General features: G+C 37.0%; 1 long non-coding RNA gene across 1 annotated transcript in view; it reads right to left on the reverse strand.

Moving 5' to 3' along the window:
- Window positions 1–20,231, reverse strand: part of LOC309628728 — a 339,485-nt gene that overhangs the window by 118,838 nt on the left and 200,416 nt on the right. The window lies entirely within an intron of this gene.

Consider the following 20,231-nt stretch of genomic DNA (forward strand, 5'->3'; position numbering starts at 1 on the left):
GCTGGAGGTAACAGAGAGGAAGGAGGCAGAAGGAGAGGTCAGAAAGATTAGAAGCATGATAAAAACTCACCCAGCCATTGCGGGCTTTGAAGATGAAAGTGGCCAGAATACGAGAGTGGCTTCTAGAAGTGGAGAATCACCCTTATCTAACAATCAACAAAGAAAAAGAACCGCAGCCAGACAACTACATGAAACTTAAATCTGCCAACATCCTGAATGTGTTTAGAAGCAGATTCATCCCCAGAGCTTCCAAAAAGGAATGCAGTCCTGCTGACACCTTGATGTCAGCCTGGTAAGACTCTAAGCAGAGAATTCACTTGCACTATGCAGTATCTGGACTTCTGACCTACAGAAACTGAGGCAATGTTTGTTTTATTCTAAGTCCATAGTTTTGTGGCAATTTGTTGTCAACAATAGAGAAACTAATATACCTGGTAGACTACATTCTAATGAGAGAGGGGAAAATATACAACTTATGAAAAAGAAGCAAATAAGTAATATTTACAGTAACTTAGATGGGGGTAAATGCTATGAAGAAAAAGAAAGCTTAGGAAAATCTTAGAGGAATAACAGTGAGTGTGGAAGGAGGTCAAAGTGAAATAGAGTGTCAGGGAAGAACTCAGGTAAAAAGTCTAACTGGAGCAAAGAATGAGGGAAACGGGTTGAGGGCAAGCCCGTATGGATATCTTTAAGACGATTTCCAGAAAAGGAGGAGCTGGTGCAAAGCCATGATGTAGGAAGACAGTTGGCGTAGTCAAGGTTCTATTATGGGATCAGTGTGACTACAACTGCATGAGGGGTGGAAAGAGTAGCAGTATATGAGTTACAAGAAGTAAGAGGAGGCCAAATCAGTTTAAGCACTTTGGCTCATGCTCTGCTTTGAAGACAACAAAGGATTATGAGCAAGAATGACTCTTCCAATTTTAAATATAGCATGTCAATCTCAAACTCCCTAATGTATAGCACAGTAACAACCTAAATGGGAAAAGAATTTGAAAAAGAAGAGATACGTGTATATGTATAACTGAATCACTTTGCTGTACACCTGAAACTAACACAACATTGTTAATCAACTATACTCCAATATAAAATCAAAAGTTAAAAAAAAGAATGACTGCTAATTTAGAGGCTCACTGAGGATGCTATGGTGAGACTGAAGGGGAGAAGGGGAGAAAGACAGAAAGGAGAGACCATCTGTGAGGTAATTACATAGGCAAGATAATGATGGCTTTGGGCAAGCTAGAGGCAGACAAAGACATATAATGGGTGGTGAGATTCTGTAAAAGATAGAACATTAGTCTGCTTGAACTGCCATAACAAAATATCACAGACTGGGTGGCTTTGACAATAGACATTTGGTTTCTCACAGTTCTGAAGGATAAAAGTCCAAGATCGAGGGACCAGGGCTGGTTTCTAGTGAGGCTCTTTTCCCAGCTTGTAGACGGCTGCCTTCTCACTGTGTTCTCACATTGCCTCTTCTCTGTGTCTGCACAGAGAAAAAGAGAAAGATACCTCCACTCTTACACTCATATTTCTGGTGTCTTTCCCTCTTCTTATACAGACACCAGCCCTATCAGACTAGGACCCTGTGCTTATGACGTTCCTTAACCTTAAGTACCTCCCTTAAGGCCCTATTGCCAAATATAGTCACATTGTGGGTTAGGACGTCACCATATTAATTTGGGGGGACAACTCTGTCCATAACAGATAGTATGAACAGGATTACTGGAGCCATTGCATTTTAGGTGGGAGAGAAAGGAGTCAATGGTGACTCTAATATTTTTGGCTTAACAAACTGGAAAAATTGAAATTTGATTAACTGAGCTGAGGAAACTATAGGAAGAGAAGTAATTGTGAGAAAGTGAGTTGGACTTGCTGAATTGGCTAGTATGTAGTATTGAAATGGAGAAGTTGAGTAGGTAATGAGATATATGAGTAGAATACAAGAGAGATGTCTACGCAATATAGATAAATTTGGAAATTTTCATGTGTGAAGAGTAGTTAAACCTCTAGATATGGTAAAATCATTAATAGAGTGAGACTAGATAGAAATGGGAGAAGTTAGCAGACTTTTCCTTGGAGCACATCGTTCGGTGTTACAAGGTCAGGGATGTGAGGGAGAACCATCAAAAGAGACAGAGAAGGAATGTCCAAGTAATGAAGGCCCAGTAAACTGAGGAACATTTAGTGTCTTGGTAGGCAATAGAAGGAAATATTTTGAGGGAAGAAAATAATCAACTGTGCCAAAGATTTTCCCTTTTATATTTATACATCTTTAAATGTTTCTGGATTATTTTTCACATATTTAAAAATAGTCATTAATATACTCATAATAATTTTAACAGTCCAAATATTTACTTATTATCTAAACAAATGTAAAACATTTTTTAAATTTTAATTTATTTTTTTATATAACAAGTTCTCATTAGTTATCCATTTTATACATATTAGTGTATACATGTCAATCCCAAACTCCCAATTCATCACACCACCCCCCCATGCCACTTTCCCCCCTTGGTGTCCATACGTTTGTTCTCTACATCTGTGTCTCCATTTCTGCCCTGCAAACTGGTTTATCTGTACCATTTTCCTAGGTTCCACATATATGTGTTAATATACGATATTTGTTTTTCTCTTTCTGACTTACTTCACTCTGTATGACAGTCTCTACATTCATCCATGTCTCTACAAATGACCCAATTTCATCACTTTTTATGGCAGAGTAATATTCTATTGTATATATGTACTATATCTTCTTTATACATTTGTCTGTCGATGGGCATTTAGGTTGCCTCCATGACCTGGCTATTGTAACTAATGCTGCAATGAATATTGAGTGCATATGTCTTTTTGAATTTTGGTTTTCTCTGGGTATATGCCCAGTAGTGGGATTGCTGGGTCATATGGTAATTCTGTTTTTAGTTTTTTAAGGAACCTCCATACTGTTCTCCATAATGGCTGTACCAATTTACACTCCCACCAACAGTGCAAGAGGGTTCCCTTTTCTCCACACCCTCTCCAGCAGTTTTTGTTTGTAGATTTTCTTATGATGCCCATTCTAACTGGTGTGAGGTGATACCTCATTGTAGTTTTGATTTGCATTTCTCTAATAATTAGAGATGTTGAGCAGCTTTTCATTTGCTTCTTGGCCATCTGTATGTCTTCTTTGGAGAAATGTCTGTTTAGGTCTTCTGCCCATTTTTGGATTAGGTTGTTTGTTTTTTTAATACTGAGCTGCATGAGATGTATATATTTTTTGAAGATTAATCACTTGTCCGTTGATTCATTTGCAAATATTTTCTCGCATTCTGAGGGTTGTCTTTTCGTCATGTTTGTAGTTTCCTTTGCTGTGCAAAAGCGTTTAAGTTTCATTAGGTCCCTAATTTGTTTACTTTTGGTTTTGTTTTTATTTCCATTATTCTAGGAGGTGGATCAAAAAAGATCTTGCTGTGATTTATGTCAAAGAGTGTTCTTCCTGTTTTCCTCTAAGAGTTTTATAGTGTCTGGTCTTGCATTAGGTCTCTAATCCATTTTGAGTTTATTTTTGTGTATGGTGTGAAGGAGTGCTCTAATTTCATTCTTTTACATGAACCTGTCCAGTTTTCTCAGCACCACTTATTGAAGAGACTGTCTTTTCTACATTGTATATCCTTGCCTCCTTTCTCGTAGATTAGTTGACCATAGCTGCGTGGGTTTATCTCTGGGCTTTCTATCCTGTTCCATTGATCTATATTTCTGTTTTTGTGCCAGTACCATCTTGTCTTGATTACTGTAGCTTTGTAGTATAGTCTGAAGTCAGGGAGTCTGATTCCTTCAGCTCCATTTTTTTTTCCTCAAGACTGCTTTGGCTATTCGGGGACTTTTGTGTCTCCATACAAATTTTAAGGTTTTCTGTTCTAGTTCTATAAAAAATGTCATTGGTAATTTGATAGGGATTGCATTGAATCTGTAGATTGCTTTGGGTAGTATAGTCATTTTCACAATATTGATTCTTCCAATACAAGAACATGGTATATCTCTCCATCTGTTGGTATCATCTTTAATTTCTTTCATCAGTGTCTTATAGTTTTCTGCATACAGGTCTTTTGTCTCCCTAGGTAAGTTTATTCCTAGGTATTTTATTCTTTTTGTTGCAATGGTAAATGGGAGTGTTTCCTTAATTTCTCTTTCAGATTTTTCATCATTAGCATATAGGAATGCAAGAGATTTCTGTGCATTAATTTTGTATCCTGCAACTTTACCAAATTCATTGATTAGCTCTAGTGGCATCTTTAGGATTCTCTATGTATGGTATCATGTCATCTGCAAACAGTGACAGCTTTACTTCTTCTTTTCCAATTTGTATTTCTTTTTCTTCTCTGATTGCTGTGGCTAGGACTTCCAAAACTATGTTGAATAATAGTGGTGAGAGTGGAAATCCTTATCTTGTTCCTGATCTTAGAAGAAATGCTTTCAGTTTTTCACTGTTGAGAGTAATGTTTGCTCTGGGTTTGTCATGTATGGCCTTTATTATGTTGAGGTAGGTTCCCTCTATGCCTACTTTCTGGAGAGTTTTTATTCATAAATCAGTGTTGAATTTTGTGAAAAGCTTTTTCTGCATCTATTGAGAAAACCATATGGATTTTCTTCTTCAATTTGTTAATATGGTGTATCACATTGATTTGCGTATATTGAAGAATCCCTGGATCCCTGGGATGAATCCCACTTGATCCTGGTGTATGGTCCTTTTAATGTGTTTTTGGTTTCTGTTTGCTAGTACTTTGTTGAGGATTTTTGCATCTATATTCATCGGTGATATTGGTCTGTAATTTTCTTTTTTTGTAGTATCTTTGTCTGATTTTGGTATCAGGGTGATGGTGGCCTCGTAGAATGAGTTTGGGAGTGTTCCTTCCTCTGCAAATTTTTGGAAGAGTTTGAGAAGAATGGGTTTTAGGTCTTCTCTAAGCGTTTGATGGAATTCACCTGTGAAACCATCTGGTCCTGGCCTTTTGTTTGTTGGAAGATTTTTAATCACAGTATCAGTTTCATTACTTGTGATTGGTCTGTTCATATTTTCTATTTCTTCCTCGTTCAGTCTTGGAAGGTTATACCTTTCTAAGAATTTGTGCATTTCTTCCAGGTTGTCCATTTTATTGGCATAGAGTTGCTTGCAGTAGTCTCTTAGGATGCTTTGTATTTCTGTGGTGTCTGTTGTAACTTCTCCTTTTTCATTTCTAATTTTATTGATTTGAGTCCTCTCCCTCTTTTTCTTGATGAGTCTGTATGATGGTTTATCAAGTTTGTTTATCTTCTCAAAGAACCAGCTTTTAGTTTTAGTAATCTTTGCTATTGTTTTCTTTGTTTCTATTTCATTTATTTCTGCTCTGATCTTTATGATTCCTTTCCTTCTAACTGTGAGTTGTGTTTGCTCTTCTTTCTCTAGTTACTTTAGGTGTAAGGTTAGATTGTTTTTTTGAGAAATTTGTTGTTTCTTGAGGTAGGATTGTATTACTATAAACTTCCCTCTTAGAACTGCTTTAGCTGCATCCCATAGGTTTTGGATCATCGTGTTTTCATTGTCATTTGTCTCTAGGTATTTTTTGATTTCTTCTTTGATTTCTTCACTGAACTCTTGGTAATTTAGTAATGTATTGTTTAGCCTCCATTTATCTTCTTTTTTTTACGTTTTTTTCCCCCTGTAATTGATTTCTAATCTCATAGCGTTAGGGTCAGAAAAGATGCGTGATATGATTTCAATTTTCTTAAATTTACTGAGGCTTGATTTGTGACCCAAGATGTGATCTATCCTGGAGAATGTTCCGTGTGCACTTGAGAAGAAAGTGTAATCCACTGTTTTTGATGGAATGTCCTATAAATATCAATTAAATCTATCTGGTCTATTGTGTCATTTAAAGCTTGTGTTTCCTTATTAATTTTCATTTTGGATGATCTGTCCATTGGTGTAAGTGAGGTTTTAAAGTCCCCCACTATTAATTTGTTACTGTCGATTTCCTCTTTTATAGCTGTAAGCAGTTGCCTTATGTATTGAGGTGCTCCTATGTTGGGTGCATATATATTTATAATTGTTATATCTTCTTCTTGGATCGACCCCTTGATAATTACATAATGTCCTTCATTGTCTCTTGTAACATTCTTCATTTTAAAGTCTATTTTATCTGATATGAGTATTGCTACTCCAGCTTTCTTTTGATTTCCATTTGCAGGGAATGTCTTTTTCCATCCCCTCACTTTCAGTCTGTATGTGTCCCTAGGTCTGAAGTGTGTCTCTTGTAGACAGCATATATATGGGTCTTGTTTTTGTATCCATTCAGCGAGCCTGTGTCTTTTGGTTGGAGCATTTAATCCATTCACGTTTAAGGTAATTATCGATATGTATGTTCCTATTAACATTTTCTTAATTGTTTTGGGTTTGTTTTTTATAGGTCATTTTTTTGTCTTGTGTTTCCCACTTAGAGAAGTTCCTTTAGCATTTGTTGTAGAGCTGGTTTGGTGGTGCTGAATTCTCTTAGCTTTTGCTTGTCTGTAAAGCTTTTGATTTCTCCATCGAATCTGAATGAGTTCCTTGCACAGTAGAGTAATCTTGGTTGTAGGTTTTTCCCTTTCATCACTTTAAATATGTCATGCCACTCTCTTCTGACTTGTAGAGTTTCTGCTGAGAAATCAGCTGTTAACCTTATGGGAGTTCCCTTGTATATTATTTGTCATTTTTCCCTTGCTGCTTTCAATAATTTTTCTTTGTCTTTAATTTTTCCAGTTTGGTTACTATGTGTCTCAGCATGTTTCTCCTTGGTTTTATCCTGTATGGGACTCTCTGTGCTTCCTGGACTTGGGTGACTATTTCTTTTTCCATGTTAGGGAAGTTTTGACTATAATCTCTTCAAATATTTTCTTGGGTCCTTTCCTCTCTCTTCTCCTTCTGGGACCCCTATAATGTGAATGTTGTTGCTTTTAATGTTGTCCCAGCCGTCTCTTAGGCTGTCTTCATTTCTTTTCATTATTTTTTCTTTATTCTGTTCTGCAGCAGTGAATTCCAGCTTTCTGTCTTCCAGGTCACTTATCCATTCTTCTGCCTCAATCTTGTGCTATTGGTTCCTTCTAGTGTATTTTTCATTTCAGTTATTGTATTGTTCATCTCTGTTTGTTTGTTCTTTAATTCTTCTAGGTCTTTGTTAAACATTGCTTGTATCTTCTCGATCTTTGCCTCCATTTTTTTTCAGAGGTCCTGGATCATCTTCACTCTCATTATTCTGAATTCTTTTTCTGGAAGGTTGCCTATCTCTACTTCATTTATTTGTTTTTCTGGGGTTTTATCTTGTTCCTTTATCTGATACATAGCCCTCTGCCTTTTCGTCTTGTCTTTCTGTGAATGTGTTTTTTTTCCCTCACAGGCTGCAGGATTGTAGTTCTTGCTTCTGCTGTCTGCCCTCTGGTGAATGAGGCTATCTAAGAGGCTTGTGCAACTTTCCTGATTGGAGGGACTGGTGATGGGTAGAGCTGGCTGTTGCTCTGGTGGGCAGAGCTCAGTAAAACTTTAATCTGCTTGTTTGCTGATGGGTGGGGCTTTGTTCCCTCCCTTTTGGTTGTTTGACCTGAGGCCACCCAACAGTGGAGCCTACCTGGACTCTTTGGTGGGGCTAATGGCAGACTCCAGGAGGGCTCATGCCAAGGAGTGCTTCCCAGAACTTCTGCTGCCAGTGTCCTTGTCCCCATGGTGAGCCACAGCCACCCCCCGCCTCGGCCGGAGACCCTCCAACACTAGCAGGTAGGTCTGGTTCAGTTGCCTATGGGGTCACTGTTCCTTTCCCTGTGTCCTGATGCACACACTACTATGTGTGTACCCTCCAAGAGTGGAGTCTCTGTTTCCCCCAGTCCTGTTGAAGTCCTACAATCAAATCCCGCTAGCCTTCAAAGTCTGATTCTCTAGGAATTCCTCCTGCTGTGCCGGACCCCCGGTTGGGAAGCCAGACGTGGGGCTCAGAACCTTCACTCCAGTGGGTGGACTTCTGTGGTATATGTGTTCTCCAGTTTGTGAGTCACCCACCCAGCAGTTATCGAATTTGATTTTATTGTGATTGCGCCCCTCCTACTGTCTCATTGTGGATTCTCCTGTGTCTTTGGCTGTGGGGTATCTTTTTTGGTGAGTTCCAGTGTCTTCCTGTCGATGATTGTTCAGCAGTTAGTTGTGATTCTGGTGCTCTCACAAGAGGGAGTGAGGGCACGTCCTTCTACTCTGCCATCTTGAACCAATCTCTCCAAATGTAATACATTTTTATCATTGCCATGAATATTTTTCTTCATTGGAAAAATTTCCAATTGCTATAGGACTTCTCAAAATTTTGTTGACTATTTTATAGAGAAATTATGTGATTGAAGAAAAAAATTCAAAGCTAGGTATCCATTAAATATGCTATAAATATCCTGTCATTACTAATACTGCTGTGCTTTATAGGACATTCTTTAATTTTCAAACTGGATTTAACTTTTTATTTGATTTTCAAATATTAAAAAAGTTATTATATAATGTTCTTTTCTCCATAAATCAAGGTAATCACCACTTTATATTTATGGTAGTAATAAAATTGACAAAAAATGCTAATGAATATCTAGTATAGATTAGCAACTTTTGATTCAATACATACTAAAAACGTGTTGATTATATTTCTTATTAGTAACTCTGCAAGATCAACAGCCAAATTTTGTACAAAGAATTCAAGAATTGAATATGACATGTTGGTGTTAAAAATTATTTTTAAAGCTCTTCAGAAGCGATTCATGTGAATTCGTAATTGAATCAGTCAGTATTTCATTATAAAATAACATATTCTCAGAAATATTTACATGTTCCTATTAAAGATTTTTCTACTATAAGTATTCCTATCTATTCCTCCACTTATAAAATTATTATATATTCAAAACAACTTATTATTCTTATGTTTTTGCTCTTTACATAACTTTTTTTTCTCCATATAAAAATACAAAAGACTTAGAAAAGTTCCTCATCACACTTTTCACTGTTTGTATGAAAAATACTGGGATTACCAAATTTTATCCAGCTTGGTTACTTGTAAAGTCTTTGGTTAGAACCACCATTATGAATGAATAAAATTTTTTAGCTAGGAAAGCAAAGCTTATGTCAGATCTAAGGAGTGGTAGAGAAGATGCCCTATTTTTGTGAGTTTACCCTCTTATGTTCTTTACTTGTTAAACTGTGGCTCTGCATTTCCAGTCATTGTGTGAACATAGATTTGCATACAGCAAAGAAAAAAGATTTTTATACCTTTTAACCTTAGTTAGTTAAGAAACATTTCCCAAAATTCTCCCAGCTGACTTCCCTTAGTTTGAATCAAGGAGCCATATGCCTATTTCTATTACACTGACCACTGGAAAAAAGAATCACCTTTGAACATGTGTCTCTGGAGGGCTGACCACAACTCACAATTTTGTATCTACCTTGAGCTGCATTAGACCTTATCAATAAGACTTGTTCTCAGGCCACATGGAGACACTCTGATTAGTTCCATGTCAGGAGTTTCTACTTCCACAAATTGCTACTCTTTAATTTTAAAATAGTGGAAGCACCATGCCTTTTTTTTTTTTTTTTATAGTCAAGAATCCAGATGCAAATATTAACTTGTTAATTTTATTTTCAAACATCCTGTGACTTACATAAATAAAGCCCATTTTTATCCTTTCAGTTTTGAAATTTAATTTAAGAAATTTTAGACTAATTTTTTCAAACCCTTGTAGAATAATTCTCTCAATTTTTAATGCCACTATCCAGATGGTGATTTTAATAGAAGACCATTTATTGGTTTTATTGGAATTATTTAACTAAATAAAATATGGAATAACACACTCTCTTAATGATAGCTGGAATTATTTGGAATTATCAATGGCTCATCCAGTCAATCACATAAAAGCAGAATAGATAATTACACTATATTTATCATCTCAATACAGATAAGTGTCTATTTGTCATGTATTCTTGACCTGAAGAAAGACAAAACCAGAAGGTAGAAATTTTCTTCTTCACAGGAAGGATAAAAGGTACATAATTAGCACATGTATCTTGCCATGTGCTAATTATGAAAACATATCTGGTCAAAGTGATTATTCTACTGCTAATTGACTTCCAACTAGTTTTTATTTTGTGTTTCAAAGCAAGTGATATTTCATTTTGGAGGAAGCACTTTCAATAGAACAAAAATAATGTCTGGGAAGAGACAAAATATTAAGCCTCTGAAGAAAAAAATATGTGCCCCCAATTTTTCAACATGATTTTCTTGGGGGGACCTTCAAGATGGTGGAGGAGTAAGATGTGGAGATCACCTTCCTCCCCACAAATACATCAGAAATACATCTGCATGTGGAACAATTCCTACAGGACACCTACTGAACACTGGTGGAAGACCTCAGACTTCCCTAAAGGCAAGAAACTCCCCATGTACTAAAGAAAAGAGAAAAAACAGACAAAGGAATAGGGACAGAACCTGCACTTCTGGGAGGGAGCTGTGAAGGAGGAAGGGTTTCCACACACTAGGAAGCCCCTCCACTGGTGGAAATGGGGGGTGGGGGGGGGAAGCTTCAGAGCCACGGAGGAGAGCACAGCAACAGGGGTGCAGAGGGCAAAGCACAGAGATTCCTTCACAGGGGATCAGTGCCAATCAGCACTCACCAGCCTGAGAGGCTTGTCTGCTCACCCGCCAGGGTGGGTGGGGGCTGGGAGCTGAGGTTCGGGCTTCGGAGGTCAGATCCCAGGGAGAGGACTGGGTTTGGCTGCATGAACACAGCCTGAAGGGGGCTAGCGTGCCACAGCTAGCTGGCAGGGAGTCCAGGAAAAAGTCTGGAACTGCCTAAGAGACAAGAGACCATTGTTTCGGGGTGCACAAGGAGAGGAGATTCAGAGCACCACCTAAATGAGCTCCAGAGATGGGCGCAAGCCATGGCTATCAGCGCGGACACCAGAGGCGGGCATGAAATGCTAAGGCTGCTGCTGCTGCCACCAAAAAGCCTGTGTGAAAGCACAGGTCACTGTCCACACCTCCCCTCCCGGGAGCCTGTGCAGCCTGCCACTGCCAGGGTCCCGTGATCCAGGGACAAATTCCCCGGGAGAACCCACAGTGCGCCTCAGGCTGTTGCAATGTCACACTGGCCTCTGCCACCACAGGCTCACCCCACATTCCATTCCCCCCTCCCGCCCCCGAGTGAGCCAGAGCCCCCGAATCAGCTGCTATTTTAACCCCATCCTGTCTGGGTGAAGTACAGACACCAGAGGGCCACCTACATGCAGAGGCAGGGCCAAACCCAAAAGTAAACAGCAGGAGCTGTGCGAACAAAGAAGAGAAAGGGAAATCTCTCCCAGCATCCTCAGGAGCAGCAGATTAAATCTCCACAATCAACTTGATGTACCCTGCATCTGTGGAATACCTGCATAGACAATGAATCATGCCAAAATTGAGGCAGTGGACTTTGGGAGCAACTGTAGACTTGGGGTTTTCTTTCTGCATCTAATTTGTTTCTGGTTTTCTGTTAATCTTAGTTTCATATTTAGAGCTTATTACCATTGGTAGATTTGTTTATTGATTTGATTTCTCCCTTCTTTTTTTATATGGATATATTTTTTCCTTTTTCTCTTTTTGTGAGTGTGCATGTGTATGCTTCTTGTGTGATTTTTGTCTGTTTAGCTTTGCTTTTACCATTTGTCCTAGGGTTCTGTCTGCCCTTTTTTTTGTTTGTTTTAAGTATACTTTTTAGCTCTTGTTATCATTGATGGATTTGTTTATTGGCTTGGTTGCTCTCTTCTTTCTTTCTTTCTTTTTTTTATTACCTTTTTATTTTTTTAATAATATTTGAAATATTTTTATTTTAATAACTTTATTTTATTTTATTATTTTTTTCTTTCTTTCTTTATTTTTCTCCCTTTTCTTCTGAGCCGTGTGGCTGACAGGGTCTTGATGCTCTAGCTGGGTGTCAGGACTGAGCCTCTTCAGTGGGAGAGCCGAGTTCAGGACATTGATCCACCAGAGACCTCCCGGCCCCACGTAACATCAAACAGTGAAAGTTCTCCCAGAGATCTCCATTGCAATGCTAAGACCCAGTGCCACTCAATGACCAGCAAACTACAGTGCTAGAAACCCTATGCCAAACAACTAGCAAGACAGGAGCACAACCCCACCCATTAGCAGAGGGTCTGCCTAAAATCATAATAAGGTCACAAGCACCACAAAACACACAAACCCGGATGTGGTCTTGCCCACCAGAAAGACTAGATCCGGCCCCACTGACCAGAACACAGGCACCAGTCCCCTCCACTAAGAAGCCTAAACAACCCACTGAACCAACCTTAGCCACTGGGGGCAGACACCAAAAGCAACGGGAACTGCCAACCTGCAGCCTGTGAAAAAGAGACCTGAAACACAGTAAGTTAAGCAAAATGAGAATAGAGAAACACACAGCAGATGAAGGAGCAAGGTAAAACCCACCAGACCAAACAAATACAGAGGAAATAGGTAGTCTACCTGAAAAAGAATTCAGAGTAATGATAGTAAAGATGATCCAAAATCTTGGAAATAGAATGGAGAAAATATAAGAAAAGTTTTACAAGGACCTAGAAGAACTAAAGAGCAAACAAACAATAATGAACAACACAATAAATGAAATTAAAAATTCTCTAGAAGGAATCAATAGCAGAATAACTGAGGCAGAAGAACGGATAAGTGACCTGGAAGATAAAATAGTGGAAATAACTACTGCAGAGCAGAATAAAGAAAAAAGAATGAAAAGAATTGAGGACTGTCTCAGAGACCTCTGGGATAACATTAAACGCACCAATATTCGAATTATAGGGGTCCCAGAAGAAGAAGAGATAAAAAAAGTGATTGAGAAAATATTTGAAGAGATTATAGTTGAAAACTTCCCTAATATGGGAAAGGAAATAGTCAATCAAGTCCAGGAAGAGCAAAAAGAAATTAAGGAAACACTCCCATTTACCATTGCAACAAAGAGAATAAAATACCTTGGAATAAAACTACCTAAGGAGACAAAAGACCTGTATGCAGAAAACCATAAGACACTGATAAAAGAAATTAAAGATGATACAAACAGATGGAGAGATATATATACCATGTTCTTGGATTGGAAGAATCAACATTGTGAAAATGATTATACTACCCAAAGCAATCTACGGATTCAATGCAATCCCTATCAAACTACCACTGGCATTTTTCACAGAACTAGAACAAAAATTTACACAATTTGAATGGAAACAAAAAAGACACCGAATAGCCAAAGCAATCTTGAGAACGAAAACCAGAGCTGGAGGAATCAGGCTCTGTGACTTCAGACTATACTACCAAGCTACAGTAATCAAGACAGTATGGTACTGGCACAAAAATAGAAATATAGATCAGTGGAACAGGATAGAAAGCCCAGAGATAAACCCATGCACATACGGTCACCTTATCTTTGTTTTTTTTTTTACATCTTTATTGGAGTATAATTGCTTTACAATGGTGTGTTAATTTCTGCTTTATAACAAAGTAAATCAGCTATACATATACATATATCCCCATATTTCTTCCCTCTTGCATCTCCCTGCATCCTACCCTCTCTATCCCACCCCTCTAGGTGGTTCCAAAGCACCGAGCTGATCTCCCTGTGCTATGCGGCTGCTTCCCACTAGCTATCGGTTTTACATTTGGTAGTGTATATATGTCCATGTCACTTTGTCCCAGCTTACCCTTCCCCCTCCCCATGTCCTCAAGTCCATTCTCTAGTAGGTCTGCATCTTTATTCTCACTCTGCCCCTGGGTTCTTCATGACCTTTTTTTTTTTTTAGATTCCATATATATGTGTTAGCATATGGTATTTGTTTTTCTCTTTCTGACTTACTTCACTCTGTATGACAGACTCAAGGTCCATCCACCTCACTAAAAATAACTCAATTTTGTTTCTTTTTATGGCTGAGTAATATTCCATTGTATATATGTGCAATATCTTCTTTATCCATTCTCTGTCGATGGACACTTAGGTTGCTTCCATGTCCTGGCTATTGTAAATAGAGCTGCAATGAACATTGTGGTACATGACTCTTTTTGAATTATTGTTTTCTCAGGGTATCTGTCCAGTAGTGGGATTGCTGGGTCGTATGGTAAAATAAGGTGACCATATGTGCATGGGTTTATCTCTGTGCTTTCTATCCTGTTCCACTGATCTATATTTCTGTTTTTGTGCCAGTACCATACTGTCTTGATGACTGTAGCTTTGTAGTATAGTCTGAAGTCAGGGAGCCTGATTCTTCCAACTCTGTTTTTCTTTCTCAAGATTGCTTTGGCTATTCGGGGTCTTTTGTGTTTCCATACACATTGTGAAATTTTTTTCTTCTAGTTCTGTGAAAAATGCCAGTGGTAGTTTGATAAGGATTGCATTGAATCTGTAGATTGCTTTGGGTAGTGTAGTCATTTTCACAATGTTGATTCTTCCAATCCAAGAACATGGTATATCTCTCCTTCTATTTTTATCATCTTTAATTTCTTCGTCACCTTATCTTTGATAAAGGAGGCAAGATTATACAATGGAGAAAAGACAGTCTCTTCAATAAGTCATGCTGAGAAAACCGGACAGCTACAGGTAAAAGAATGAAATTAGAACACTTCCTAACACCATACACAAAAATAAACTCAAAATGGATTAAAGACCTAAATGTGAGGCCAGACACTATCAAACTCTTAGAGGAAAACATAGGCAGAACACTCTATGACATAAATCACAGCAAGATCCTTTTTGACCCAGCTCCTAGAGAAATGGAAATAAAAACAAAAATAAACAAATGGGACCTAATGAAACTCAAAAGCTTTTGCACAGGAAAGGAAGCCTAAAACAAGACGAAAAGACAACCCTCAGAATGGGAGAAGATATTTGCAAATGAAGCAACTGACAAAGGATTAATCTCCAAAATATACAAGCAGCTCATGCAGCTCAATATCAAAAAAACAAACAACCCAATCCAAAAATGGGCAAAAGACCTAAATAGACATTTCTGCAAAGATATACAGATTGCCAACAAACACATGAAAGGATGCTCAACATCACTAATCATTAGAGAAATGCAAATCAAAACTACAATGAGGTACCAACTCACGCCAGTCCAAATGGCCATCATCAAAAAATCTACAAAGAATAAATGCTGGAGAGGGTGTGGAGAAAAGGGAACCCTCTTGCACTGTTGGTGGGAATGTATACTGATACAGCGACTATGGAGAACAGTATGGAGGTTCCTTAAAAAACTAAAAATAGAAGTACCACAGGACCCAGCAATTCCACTAGTGAGCATAAACCCTGAGAAAACCATAGTTCAAAAAGAGTCATGTACCACAATGTTCATTGCAGCTCTATTTACAATAGCCAGGACATGGAAGCAACCTAAGTGTCCATCGACAGATGAATGGATAAAGAAGATGTTGCACATATATACAATGGAATATTACTCAGCCATAAAAAGAAATGAAATTGAGTCATTTGTAGTGAGGTGGATGGACCTAGAGTCTGTCCTACAGAGTGAAGTACGTCAGAAGGAGAAAAACAAATACCGTATGCTAACCCATATATATATGGAATCTAAAAAAAAAAAGTTACTGATGAGCCTAGTGGCAGGACAGGAATAAAGACGGAGACATAGAAAATGGACTTGAGGACACAAGGAAGGGGAACGCTAAGCTGGGATGAAGTGAGAGAGTGGTATGGACATATATACACTACCAAATGTAAAATAGATAGTGGGAAGCAGCCGCATAGCACAGGGAGATCAGCTCGGTGCTTTGTGACCACCTAGAGGGGTGGGATAGGGAGTGTCGAGGGAGATGCAAGAGGAAGGAAATATGGGTATATATGTATATGTATAGCTGATTTACTTTGTTATAAAGCAGAAACTAACACACCATTGTAAAGCAATTTTACTCCAATAAAGATGTTATAAAAAATGATTTTCTCTTCTTTTTCAAACAGACATACACACACACACTTTATGTCAATTAAAAGAGAATCTAAAATATCTCACATTTGAGATAGATATCATACCTTGATATTTTTTTCAGTTTTACAAAGTGAAATTCCTTTTTGTTTCACTAATCATGGAGGTTAGAGTATTTCAGGCACCCTAGTTTTCCGGAGCAAACATTTAACATTTAAACATTCCAAAACTCCTATAATGGAGAGATTTAGCAATTGATTTAATGACATGTAAACCCACCTAACATGATTCAAAATGGAGTAACATCTGTCAAGGACCCCTATTAAGTCTCTTTCAGACACCCAAGAACTGGTAAGTTACTGAAGACTGCAAGTCTATTCTCCAAAAAACCACGTCCTATAGAGACACAGCCAGCCCGGGTACTGCTGAGGACAAGAACAGACATAAATCCACCCCTTTTTCCTGCAACTTGCCCTTTGAAGCCCAATAAAAGACTCACTCCTACACCCTTAGGTGCCGATGCCACTCTATGCATCTGGCCCCTTTCTTCCCTTGGAAAGTGAATAAAAACTTTCTTTTCTTCCCTTGTTAATATTTCTGTGAATTCTTTCACAACCCGTGTTGGCTCACCTAACATGGCAGAACACAGATATCCCTTTCTAAATTATTCCCTTTTAAGAAACATTGTTACTGCACATATATATATATAAAGTATTCATTGCTGTTTTTAAGCAATAAAACAATATAAAGCAGCTAATTAATTATCAATAGTGGAATTGCTAGATATGAAGGTAAACACATAAATGGATCTATTTATATAAATCTACACAAGTATTTTCATAGCTGATGCACAGGAACAGAACTAGAATATTGCACAACAACCTGTGCTAAGAGTAATGACTTAGATTAAAATGGTGATTATCATTCTGTTGATATGTTTTGGGATCGTTTTGAGGGACACTTAAAAGGCAAAACATAAGAAGTGGTATTTTTCTCTTAGTTTCTTTTTTTAATCGTCTTTCATTGATTGCCTGTCTTTCAATAGTATTTAGAATTTCAGAATTTTTTGTGCATTGCTGATTTGCATTTTGCCCAAATGATATTTGGCCAGACATCAATGACAGAGATGCTCTGTTTCCTCACTCGTTTCATGTTTTTTGTAGCTGCTTTGGGATGCACAGGAATCTAAATGATAATTCCCAGGGCATTGTCTCTGAGCTCAGGCTCTGGCTCTGTTCCTGTCTTACAGCTTTGATATGGTGTGCATCTCAGGTGATGATATATTCTGGCATTAAATTTATTCCGAAGCCAAATATAGTCACAATGATCATGGAGATATTATGCTTCAGTAACACTGGTGCTTGTGCTTAGTGTGTGTGTGTGTGTGTGTGTGTGTGTATGTGTGTGTTTCATTAGAGATTGGAAAATGACATAGCTTTTGCTACATAGAATACCAGATAAATTAGCTTTCTCTGGTTTTTCATTTTTCACCATCACCTTCTGATGCAGCAATTTAGAATTTAGACTCTGACAGCCTCCGTTCACAATAAGATATCCCCCCTTTTAAAAATTAGTTTTTATTGAGGCATAGTTGGTGTATACTTTTATATAAGCTACAGGGATACAATATAGCGAGTCCCATTTTTAAAGGTTATACTCTATTTATAGTTATTATAAAGTATTGTCTATATTCCCTGTGTTGTACAATATATCCTGTGGCTTACTTTATCCATAATTCTTGTACCTCTTACTCTCTTACCCCTGTATTGCCCATCTCCCTTACCCTCTCCCCACTGGTAACCACTAGTTTGTTCTTTATATCTGTGATTCAGATTTCCCCCTTTTTAGCTGCCACCTTGGATATATTACATACTTTGCACATTATAAGTAGTATATTAACAAATCACTAGGTTATTTTGAAAATTGTTACATTTATTTAAACCTTGTTGTCATGATACATAAAATAGAATCACTAAATTGAAATAATTATTTTACCACAAAGAGTGACTTTTCAGTACAAGAGAAATTATACCAAACTAACATTTATATTGAGTGAAATCTTTCAAATGTTTTCTTCCAAAAAGCAATAATTTCACACAGTGGGGTTTCAACAATCCTTTTATAAATTCTTAATAAACTATGTAAGCCCCTAGCATGTGGAGAAAATAATACAAGGCATGGTATTAAACAGCAAATAAAAGCTCTTAACTTTCTTTGTATAAACTGCAATTCAAACCATTAAGCTTGGTGCTGTGATGTGGTTGTATTTAATAATAAACTCAAACTATCAAGCTAATCTAGAAAAAGCTAACACATAATAAGTTTGTATAGAATATAAGGTCACTAATGAACCACAAGCAGTAGCAAGACATTTCAAATAGGAAATGTGATCAACAGTAGAAATATATCAAATTATATGTGAGTAGTGAAAAGAAAGACTAAGAACATGGCAACAATAAAATTCTTTACATCAGGTACTATTTTTCTTTGCCCAAATAGAATATGTATATTTTGATTGTTGCTTGTTTTGGAATTCTATTATTTTTACTAAGAGAAGCTGAAGTTTACCCTTAGTACATGCACAATAGTTGCCACATTTTTAGACATTTCCTACTGTGCCTGTAACTTTGTCATATATACATGCAGTAACTTTGATATATACTTTTGTAGGCATTTTTGTTTTTGTTTAGATTAGTCACAGCAGAGAAACTTTCAAATGAGTTTGTTATAAGAAACATTGGTACATTATCAAGTGTGGATTAACTAGGTGGTATTTCTGACCCAATTATTATGAAATATACTAACATACCTAGACTAAAGACTGCTATTTATGCTAAATAATAAAATGTGTTTATATACAAAAAATTTTGTGAGTTTTGAAATCTAATAGTCTCAGATTGTAACTTCACATTTCTTAAAAAGGATTCAGACCCTAAGTGGTGTCAGGTAAACTGGATATCTGCATGCAAAAGAATGAAGCTGGACCTTTACCTCATACCATACATAAAATTAACTCAAAATGTATCATAGACCTAAATGTAAAACCTAAACCTATAAAAATCTTAGAACAAACTACAGGAGGAAACTTCCTGATTTAGGATTAAATAACATTTTCTTAGATATGACACCAAAAGCAAGACAAAAGAAAAAAAGAGATAAACTAGACTTCTTCAAAATTAAAGCTTTTATCCTACAAAGGACACCATCAAGAAAGTTAAAAGACAATTCACAGAATGAGATAAAATATTTACAAATCATTTATCTGAGAAAGGACTTGTCTCCAGAATACATAAAGCATATATATAAAGAACAACTCAAAAACACAAAAGAATAAAACTCAATTTAAAAGTGGGTTAAAGATTTGAATAGACATCTCTACAATTAAGATATACAAAAGGCCAATAGCACATGAAAAAAATGCTCAGCATCAGTAGTCGTCATGGAAATGCAAATTAAAACCACAAGATACCACTTCATATATAGTAGCATGGCAAAAATAAGACAGACAGAAAAAAGTGTTGAGGATAATGTGGAAAATACATTGCAAGTGAAATGGATTAGACACCAAAATGGTTCAGCCACTTTGGAAGATAGTTTGGCAGTTCCTCAAAGTGTTAAATATAAAGTTACCAGATTATATATATATAGATATAGATATATAGATAGATAGATATAGATATATAGATAGATAGATAGATATAGATATGGATATATATAGTTTTATATATATCACAAAAAATTGAAAAAAGAAAAAAGACAAAAACACATCCATACAAAAAGTTCTACATGAATATTTATAGCTCAACTATTCAAAATAGCTAAAAAGTTGAAACAATCCAAATGTCCATCAACCAATAAACAGATAAGATATAGCATACCTACACAATGTAATATTATTTAATAATAAAACAAAAGTAATAAGGATACATTCAGCAACATGGAAGAACCTTAAAATCATTATGCTAATTGAAAGAAGCCTGTCACAAAAGTATACATATTGCATCATGGCATTTATATGAAGTGTCCAGAAAAGGCCGGTCTATAGAGTCAGAAAGTAGATGGGTGATTGCCAGGGAATGGATGTAGGGAGGGATGGGGAGTGACTGCTAATGGGTATGAGATTTCTTTTGGGGGCAACGACAATGTTCTAAAATTAGACAGTGATGACGATGCACAATTTTGTGAATATACAACATGTTGTATACTTTAAAAGAATGAATTTATGTTACGTAAATGATATCTCAATAAACCTGATATTTAAAAA

This window comes from Balaenoptera borealis, assembly GCF_965194805.1.
Source record: "Balaenoptera borealis genome assembly, chromosome: 5".
In the NCBI taxonomy this organism is placed as follows: Eukaryota; Metazoa; Chordata; class Mammalia; order Artiodactyla; family Balaenopteridae; genus Balaenoptera; species Balaenoptera borealis.